Raw genomic sequence first — 10,032 nt, forward strand, 5'->3', positions numbered from 1 at the left:
TGGATAAATGATGAAATTTGTTTGGCAGAAGCATTTCGATTTTGACTGATTGTATGCCACGTGATTGCAGTGAAACTAATCACACACACACACACACACACACACACACACACACACACACACACACACACACACACTCTCTCTCTCTCTCTCTCTCTCTCTCTCTCTTTCTTTCTTTCTTTCTCTCTCTCTCAGTAATATGCATGTTCTCTCTCTCTCTCACTCACTCTCTCGCTTGCTCACGCACTCTCTATCTCTCTCTCACACATACATGCGTGCGTGTGTGCGCGCACGCGCACACATGCACGTACACACACACACACGAACTCTCTCACTAATACACATGCTTTCTCTCTCTCTCTCTCTCTCTCTCTCTCTCTCTCACACACACACACACACACACACACACACAACGACAGCAATGAAAAGAAAATCATTTGTGCACACATTTCTTCTGAAACTAATGATAACTATAAGAAAATAGAAGGAAAACATTTTTTTAAACGGCATACTTATACAGTAGTGGTAAAATCGGTAATAGAGGCAATCTCAAAATGTATGAAAATGTGAGCTGATTTGCTTTTTCCTTGGACTGTGGTGTGTGAAAGCGGATGTATTCTACTGCCCTCAAATATGAGCATGCTTCCCACTACACAAACGTGGATGTGGTGGTGTGCAGGCCTATAATGGGAACCAGAATAATTGATGGGACAGCAACGTAATAGTGACACCTCTTTCTCTGTCTTTCTCTGTCTCTGCCTCTGTCTGTCTGTCTGTCTGTCTCTCCCTCTCTCTCACGCACACACGCGTGCTCGCAACAAGTAGGAAAACAACCGCAACTTATCAACTTTGGACCTTCAAGGATCCTTTCCCCTTCAGGTTCTTTAAGCCAGTGTTTCTCTGTTTTATTGTTGAGTTTTGAGGATTTAAAACAACAACACTGAATATTATCATGTACGAAAATATCACCATGGTCATCACATGTTCACAAAAACATCATCATAGCCATTATCATGTACAATATACAACCCACTATTACTTCGACTCATCAAGTATTATATGATATATATAAGTATATTGTATACAATCACACACACACACACACACATACACACACACACACGGAGAGAGGAATATATATATATATATATATATATATATATATATATATATATATAAAGTCCCATCATGTCCAACCTTTTGTTAAAAACGCTCCGACCAAAGCTGTTGCCGTTACCGCAGCATCAACCATTACTGTTGCTGCTATAATTTATGCAGCTAATACAACCATTATTTCTCCTTTTTTAAGGATACAACGAATTTGTTTCATGTAGAACTATGCATGGGTATGCGGTCTAAAGTTTACTCTGAGTATGCTTAAAGGGGGCATCAAAACATGAGAGTAATTATTGAAACAACATTTACGTACATCGTACAAACAATGAGAGTGGTAAAAAAAACAAAAAACTACAGCAATAGGTCCAAAACATACACTTAAAGTCATCTTGCACTGAAGTAGTGACGATTAAAAAGTTCCTTATATCGACAATTTGGGGAAATGAAGGCTTTGAATCAATGCACTTTTCTGAAAAGAGCAAGTGGCACACACACACACACGCGCGCGCGCGCGCGCACGCACACGTATTCCCTTTGACAAAAAAAGAGAAGGTGCTCATGAATTCTTTAAAAAAAAATCTATAAGAAAACAAATCAAAAAACGCCTTAATTAAGTCATGACAATCCGTAGTCAAATCTTTACCGATACAAACATCGGGATCAGGATCATTTATACATACGTTGCAGAGGCCAATTTAACCATCGTCTTGTCACAACGGATTTGGGAGAGCGTACATGACTTCAAGTCCTACCAAATCATATCTACATTGACGCCCATCTCCCTGACCCCCACCCTACTCGTTCCCCTCTCCCCCAACCTCCCACAAACGCATTATTTATTCAGACTTTTGTTGTACTTGCCTTTGTTTTCCTATCCAAATCAAGATAATTCAAAGACACTGCTACTACTACTGCTGCTACTGCTATTGCTGCTGGTGCTGGTGCTGATGCTGATGCTATTGCTGCTGGTGCTGGTGCTGATGCTATTGCTGCTGGTGCTGGTGCTGGTGCTGCTACTCCTCCTCCTCCTCCTACTACTACTACACACACACACATACACCGGCAGTGATAGTGATAGTGAAAAGACGCTAAACTAGAGAACGAACACACACACACACACACACACACACACACACACACACACACACACACACACACACACACACACACACACTGACACACGCACACACACTCACACACACTGACACACACACACACACACACACACACACACACACACACACACACACACACACACACACACATGCTGTCTGTCATATGATCTGTCTGTCCGTCTCTTTCTTGCATCTTTCTTGTCTTTCCCATTTTCTGGCATGACCCAAACCTCTGTCTCTTCTCCGGACCTAGCTTTCTTATCATCATCATTATTATTGATTAGTTCATTAATTGACTTATGTTTTAAAAGATGTCATAAAGCTAATATGTAATAACGGAGTTGTTTACCTGTACTTGTACTTCCATGTTCTGTGACATTGACTGGCTGATTGATTGACTGACTGTACTAATCATTTCGTTGTTCATTCATTCATGAATTTTTATATATATATATATATATATATATATATTCATTCATTCATTTCATGTGCCATCCATCCATTTCTGCGGAGACCCGTACAAGAATGTGAGAAGACAAAATCTTTCCACGTTCTGGGAAGTTTACTGTGTCTAATGCACATTCCACAGACAAGGGAGGGAAATCGATTTTTTTTGCATTGATTTCTGGGGAGGAGAAATTCCACAGTGATGCGGCATGCACGCTAAAAATAGAGTCCTGCTGTCACCTGGATGGTGCGTCGCGTGGGTTTTCTACTTCGTCTATTTTTAGCAACTATTGCGAACATCGGCTGCGGAAGCTGAAGGGGAATCCCCTTCTTCTCCCTGCCGGTCTGTTTGCTGCCGATCCAGACGGACAGACAGACAGACAGACCTACTACGTGGCAGGTAATGAACAGGCATGATGCAGCGTCTGACTTGTGTTGATATTGTTTGACTGACGATCGTGCTTTTGAAATAAGTGTCGTCATCGAATTCCTGAGTGTGACTGTAGGTATGAGTGTGTGTGTGTGTGTGTGTGTGTGTGTGTGTGTGTGTGTGTGTGTGTGTGTGTGTGTATAATTGTGTGGATTTACGTGGACCTTCCTTTGTCAGAAAGCTTCTGGGTGTATTCATTCTCTGGACCTCTACATGGACCTTCCTTTGTCAGAAAGCTTCTGGGTGTATTCATTCTCTGGACCTCTACATGGACCTTCCTTTGTCAGAAAGCTTCTGGGTGTATTCATTCTCTGGACCTCTACATGGACCTTCCTTTGTCATAAAGCTTCTGGGTGTATTCATTCTCTGGACCTCTACGTGGACCTTCCTTTGTCAGAAAGCTTCTGGGTGTATTCATTCTCTGGACCTCTACATGGACCTTCCTTTGTCAGAAAGCTTCTGGGTGTATTCATTCTCTGGACCTCTTGCCTACCAGTGTTACATATAGCTGATGAGAAGTGCTGTGCAACAATGACTTGAAGTTGTCTGCCTTTGTCTTTCTCTGTAAGAGTAGGCCTACATCATACAGTTCACGGAAGAAATAAAAGGTCATACGATGATGTTTCGGCGTACAACACTGTGATTGTATTGATGTAAAAAGGGGATTTGAAATAGGTGGGGTGGGGTGGGGTGAGGTGGGTGACGGAGGGCAGTGGGTACACGGGGATGGCTGAAGGGCGGTGTGCTGAGGGGGTGGGGTGGGAGAGGAGGTGTCATTGTGGTTTGAGGAGTGAAGACTGCCGAGAGGGGAGCGAGGGTGTCTTGTTTCTTTTTATATCATTTCTTCTGTTCTGTCCTTCTCTGTTGTGCCCCCCCCCTCCCTCCCATAACTGATTTGATGTTCATTTCAATAATCCTTATAACCCCAGTTAACATATTATAAAAGCTACAATTTATGTACGTACACCGTGAAAGGCATCGTACATTCTGAATTTGAAAAACAAAACAAAACAAAACAAAACAACAACAACAACAACAAAAAGACCCCGGCAAAATAACCTTCTTTCTGAGAAGAAATAATGATAGCACTTGTTCGTTACTTGAATAATTCATATTTCGTCAAACCCGTTGCCTGAGCTTATACTTCAAGCGAAAACAGACGTGCACACACAGTAAGCAAAGAAACGGCAAAAGTGCAGGAACAGTGACGTCACTACGCTTGTAAATGATGCATGTCTATACAAAATATGTGCACTCTTTTGGCAGACCTGCGCTTGACATGGTTGCACAATCACACAGTCAGTTTGTAAAGTCAGCTACGATTTGAGGGACTGCTGGCGACGAGCCAATGAGCAGGTCCGCCTGGGACAAAGGAGACAGTTTGGGTTGCGCCCTTATGCAGTATGAAAAGCCATAACTTGATGTCGCACAAGTCAGAAGGTGTACGTTTAACAGTTGGAGAAAAAGAAAAAAAGAAAAAAAGAACGGCTGTGTAAAAAACAAACAAACAAAAAAACAACAACAACGAATTGTTGCATTCCCAATCAGTTTATAACATCACCACCACCATCACTGAGATCATCTATCTTTTCCATCTCCACCACTTCGTCCTCTTTTTCCTTTCGTCATCCAAAGTAGTGTCGTCATCATTGTCGTCCTCATCATTGTCATTGTGGCTGTCTCATCGTTGTCGTCCTCATCATTGTCATTGTGGCTGTCTCATCATTGTCGTCCTCATCATTGTCATTGTGGCTGTCTCATCATTGTCGTCCTCATCATTGTCATTGTGGCTGTCTCATCGTTGTCGTCTTCATCATTGTCATTGTGGCTGTCTCATCGTTGTCGTCATCATCATTGTCATTGTGGCTGTCTCATCGTTGTCATCCTCATCAATGTCATTGTGGCTGTCTCATCGTTGTCATCCTCATCATTGTCATTGTGGCTGTCTCATTATTGTCGTCCTCATCATTGTCATTGTGGCTGTCTCATCGTTGTCATCCTCATCACTGTCATTGTGGCTGCCTCATCGTTGTCGTCCTCATCACTGTCATTGTGGCTGTCTCATCGTTGTCGTCCTCATCACTGTCATTGTGGCTGTCTCATCATTGTCGTCCTCATCATTGTCATTGTTGCTGTCTCATCGTTGTCGTCCTCATCATTGTCATTGTGGCTGTCTCATCGTTGTCGTCCTCATCATTGTCATTGTGGCTGTCATCGTTGTCGTTCTCATCATTGTCATTGTGGCTGTCTCATCGTTGTCGTCCTCATCATTGTCATTGTGGCTGTCATCGTTGTCGTTCTCATCATTGTCATTGTGGCTGTCATCGTTGTCGTTCTCATCATTGTCATTGTGGCTGTCTCATTATTGTCGTCCTCATCATTGTCATTGTGGCTGTCATCGTTGTCGTCCTCATCATTGTCATTGTGGCTGTCTCATCGTTGTCGTCCTCATCATTGTCATTGTGGCTGTCATCGTTGTCGTTCTCAAGGTCAGGTCAGGTCAGGTCATTAGATCTGCTACTGGTAACCTGTAATCCAGTACAACCTGTTCAGGGTCGGGTTGCCGACGACTAAACCGGCACTCCCACCACTCCCTTCTGGGACTGGTGAGGCGGGTGGCTAGACACCCTTATGGAGATCCATAAAAGGGCGTCGGCTCAGGAGAGCCACCGACGGCCATCTAGCTCCACCGTGCTGTGTGCATGCCACACGCAGTTGGCCCCCGGGGTGTGTCTACCCATGCATGCGAAGTCTGGATCCGGCAGAATCTGCGGAAGAAACCTATCGGTTCAACGGAGAGGAAGGCGGTTACAGCAACGCACTGTGGAGTGCAGAGAGCAAGATGAGACACCGAAAGGATATCTTGGTCATCCACTGCATCCGTGCTCATCCTCCAGTCGTCTCGACTTAGTCTTGCCACTGGAAATTGGTGGACCCGGACGAGAGAGTGAGGTCGACGTTGCGCAACTCCTCTTCACTTTAAACAAACTCATCGCGCAAGTCATCAGTCATCCAAAATGACCTTTCATCCTTCATCATTTCATCACCCCCAAGTCCTGTGGCGACAGGCGAGCGACGAAACGACAGGTGTGGGTACACTGGCAGTCGCAGCCGCAGACCTGCACGCAGGCGGCTCAGGCCATAGGGTCGTTCTTCGTCGACAGGAGCAGCGATGGAGCTCGGCAGCCGTCTGAGCGTCTGAGCAGCCCTCTTTAGGAATGCACTGCTCACCTCCCTGGCATGAGGAAGGGGCTAGAAAAGGTGCCCTAAAAATTGCCTGCTCCATATCACCCTGGCCAGCATACCGCGGCTGGCGGGGACCCTACATCAGCGGTCGAAACAAAGAGAAAGAAAAGAAAAAAGCAAGGATCGTTCCTCTCACCATTGGTGCTTGGAACATAAGGACTCTCCTGGACAGAGATAACGCGGACAGACCCCAAAGGAGAACCGCACTAGTTGCATCCGAACTCGCCAGATACAATATCGACATCGCAGCCTTGAGTGAGACTCGGCTTGCAGGCGAAGGCGAGCTCTGTGAACGGGGATCTGGTTACACCTTCTTCTGGAGTGGACGAGGAAGCGAAGAGCGACGTGAGGCTGGTGTTGGTTTTGCAGTAAAAACAGCACTTGTCAGCAAGCTAGCTGGAATCCCAAAGGGAGTCAACGATAGGCTTATGACCATGAAACTCCCACTGGCATCTGGCCAGAAGCACCTCACCATTGTCAGTGCCTACGCCCCAACCATGACCAACCCGGATGAAGTGAAGGCGAAGTTCTACGAGGACCTTCACTCTGTCATTGCTGCCATCCCTAAAGCAGACAAGCTCATCATTCTTGGGGACTTCAATGCTAGAGTTGGCTCTGACTACATCTCCTGGGATGGAGTGATTGGAAAGCACGGTGTGGGCCACTGCAACCCAAATGGATTGCTTTTGCTTCAGACATGTGCAGAGCACGAACTGCTGATAACCAACACAGTTTTCTGCCTCCCTACCCGTAACAGGACGTCATGGATGCACCCTCGCTCAAAGCATTGGCATCTCATCGATTATGTCATCGTCAGGAAAAGGGATAGGCAAGATGTACGTGTAACAAAGACCATGTGCGGCGCCGAGTGTTGGACAGACCATCGCCTTGTAGTCTCGAAGCTGAATATTCGAATCCAGCCCAAGAGACGCCCCCAAGGCCAGAAGGCTCCAAAACGGCTCAACATCGCTAAGCTGAAAAACATCACCATCAAACAGTCCTTTGTGGAGCTCCTGGAAGATCGTCTGGAATCCGCCTCTCTGAACAACCAGAATGTGGAGTCTGACTGGAGGACCCTGCGTGAGCTGATCTATAGTACAGCTTCAGAGACCCTGGGACCCATGATCAGAAAGCACAAAGACTGGTTTGATGAAAACTGTGATGAAATCAAGCAGCTTCTGGATGAGAAACGCCGTCTGCATCAAGCCCACCTGAGCAACCCAAAGTCCACATCAAAAAAGGATGCGTACAATGCCATCCGCAGGACTGTTCAGCAAAAGTTACGCCAGATGCAGGATAAGTGGCTGAGTGACAAAGCTGATGAGATCCAGGGATATGCTGACAGGCACGATATGAAGAGGTTCTATGATGCCTTAAAAGAAGTCTACGGCCCCACATCCTCAGGATCATCCCCCCTCCTCAGTGCAGATGGGAATACCTTGATCACCGAGAAGGAGAACATTCTTGAACGATGGGCTGAGCACTTCAACAGTGTCTTAAATCGCCCTTCCTCCATAAATGATGAAGCCATAGACCGTCTCCCACAAGTCCCCACCAACGAAGCACTGGACGATCCGCCAACACTTCTTGAGACCCAGAAAGCAATCCGTCTGCTATCCAGTGGCAAAGCACCTGGCTCAGACTCCATACCAGCAGAGGTCTACAAGGATGGAGGCACTGTGCTGACTGAGAAGCTTCATCAGCTGTACTCACTCATGTGGAAAGAAGAGACGATCCCCCAGGATTTCAAAGATGCATCTATCATTCACTTGTACAAGCGAAAGGGGAACCGGCAAGCCTGTGATAACCATCGGGGCATTTCCTTGCTCTCCATCGCAGGCAAGATACTTGCCAGGATCCTACTAAACCGCCTCACAGCACACCTTGACCAAGGTCATTTGCCTGAGAGCCAATGTGGATTCCGGAAAGAGCGCGGAACCACGGACATGGTGTTTGCTGCAAGGCAGCTGCAAGAGAAATGTCAGGAGCAAAATGCTGATCTGTTCTCCACCTATGTCGACCTCACTAAGGCCTTTGACACCGTGAGTAGAGAGGGACTGTGGAAGATCATGGCCAAGTACGGATGCCCTCGGAAATTTATTTCCTTGGTCAGCCAATTCCATGAAGGCATGCAGGCTCGAGTCCAGGACAATGGCGAAACATCTGCTCCTTTTGCTGTCACAAATGGTGTCAAGCAAGGCTGCGTCCTGGCTCCAACGCTGTTCAGCCTCATGTTCTCTGCAATGCTTACTGATGCCTTCAGAGATGGCGATGTTGGAATCGGCCTAAAGTACCGAACAGATGGCAAGCTGTTTAACCTCAGAAGGCTTCAAGCAAAAACGAAGGTCATGACAGACATCATCAGAGACTTTTTGTTTGCTGATGACTGTGCCCTCAACGCTGGATCTGAAGCTGACATGCAACTCAGCGTCGACAAGTTTGCCACTGCCAGCAGGAACTTCGGCCTTACCATCAGCACGAGGAAAACTGAAGTTCTCCATCAGCCAGCCCCAGGGAAACCCTACGTTGAGCCCAACATCACAGTCAACGGTCAGAGACTCAGTGCGGTGGAGCGGTTCACATACCTTGGCAGCACACTGTCACGAAATGCAACCATCGACGATGAAGTGAATGTCAGGATTGCAAGAGCAAGTGCAACTTTTGGTAGACTCAGTGCAAATGTCTGGAACAGAAGAGGCATTAGTCTTGAGACCAAGCTAAAGGTCTACAGAGCAGTAGTTCTCCCCACACTACTGTACGGCTGCGAAACTTGGACAGTGTACCAACGACATGCCAAGAAGCTGAACCACTTCCACACAACAAGCCTCAGAAAGCTACTGAACATCAAGTGGCAAGACAGGACCCCAGACACAGAGGTGCTCGCAAAAGCCACCCTTCCCAGCATCTTCACCATCCTGATGCAGTCCCAGCTTCGCTGGGCTGGACACGTGGCGCGCATGCCAGACCATCGGCTGCCCAAAAGGCTCTTCTATGGCGAGCTGCAACAAGGGAAGAGATCACACGGAGGTCAGAAGAAGCGCTTCAGAGATACTCTGAAAGTCTCTCTGAAAGCGTTTGATATCAACCCTGACTCCTGGGAGGAATCTGCAGTGGACCGTAACAAATGGCGCGCTGCTGTGCACAAAGGCGCCAAGTTGTGCGAGGCCAACAGGACTGATGCAGCTGTTCAGAAGAGGCAGGCCAGAAAGTCACGGGCAAACAAGCTCCCTGACAATGATATGCCTGTCTTTGTCTGCCCCAACTGTCAGCGAACATTTCGTGCGCAGATTGGACTATTCAGCCATCTGCGCACTCACAGATAGACTCATGAGCATCCTTCCCCCCACCCCACCACCACCCTCCCCCCATCTCCCATCTGGATGACAACGATGGTCATCATCGATCTCGATGGACACACCATACCATATATTGTCGTTCTCATCATTGTCATTGTGGCTGTCTCATCGTTGTCGTCCTCATCATTGTCATTGTGGCTGTCTCATCGTTGTCGTCCTCATCATTGTCATTGTGGCTGTCTCATCGTTGTCGTCCTCATCATTGTCATTGTGGCTGTCTCATCCTTGTCGTCCTCATCATTGTCATTGTGGCTTTCATCGCTGTCGTCCTCATCATTCATATCCTCTTCATGTTCGTATTTTTCTGGCATGTTTCCATCTC

This window comes from Babylonia areolata, chromosome 4, assembly GCF_041734735.1.
Source record: "Babylonia areolata isolate BAREFJ2019XMU chromosome 4, ASM4173473v1, whole genome shotgun sequence".
NCBI classification, from domain to species: domain Eukaryota; kingdom Metazoa; phylum Mollusca; class Gastropoda; order Neogastropoda; family Buccinidae; genus Babylonia; species Babylonia areolata.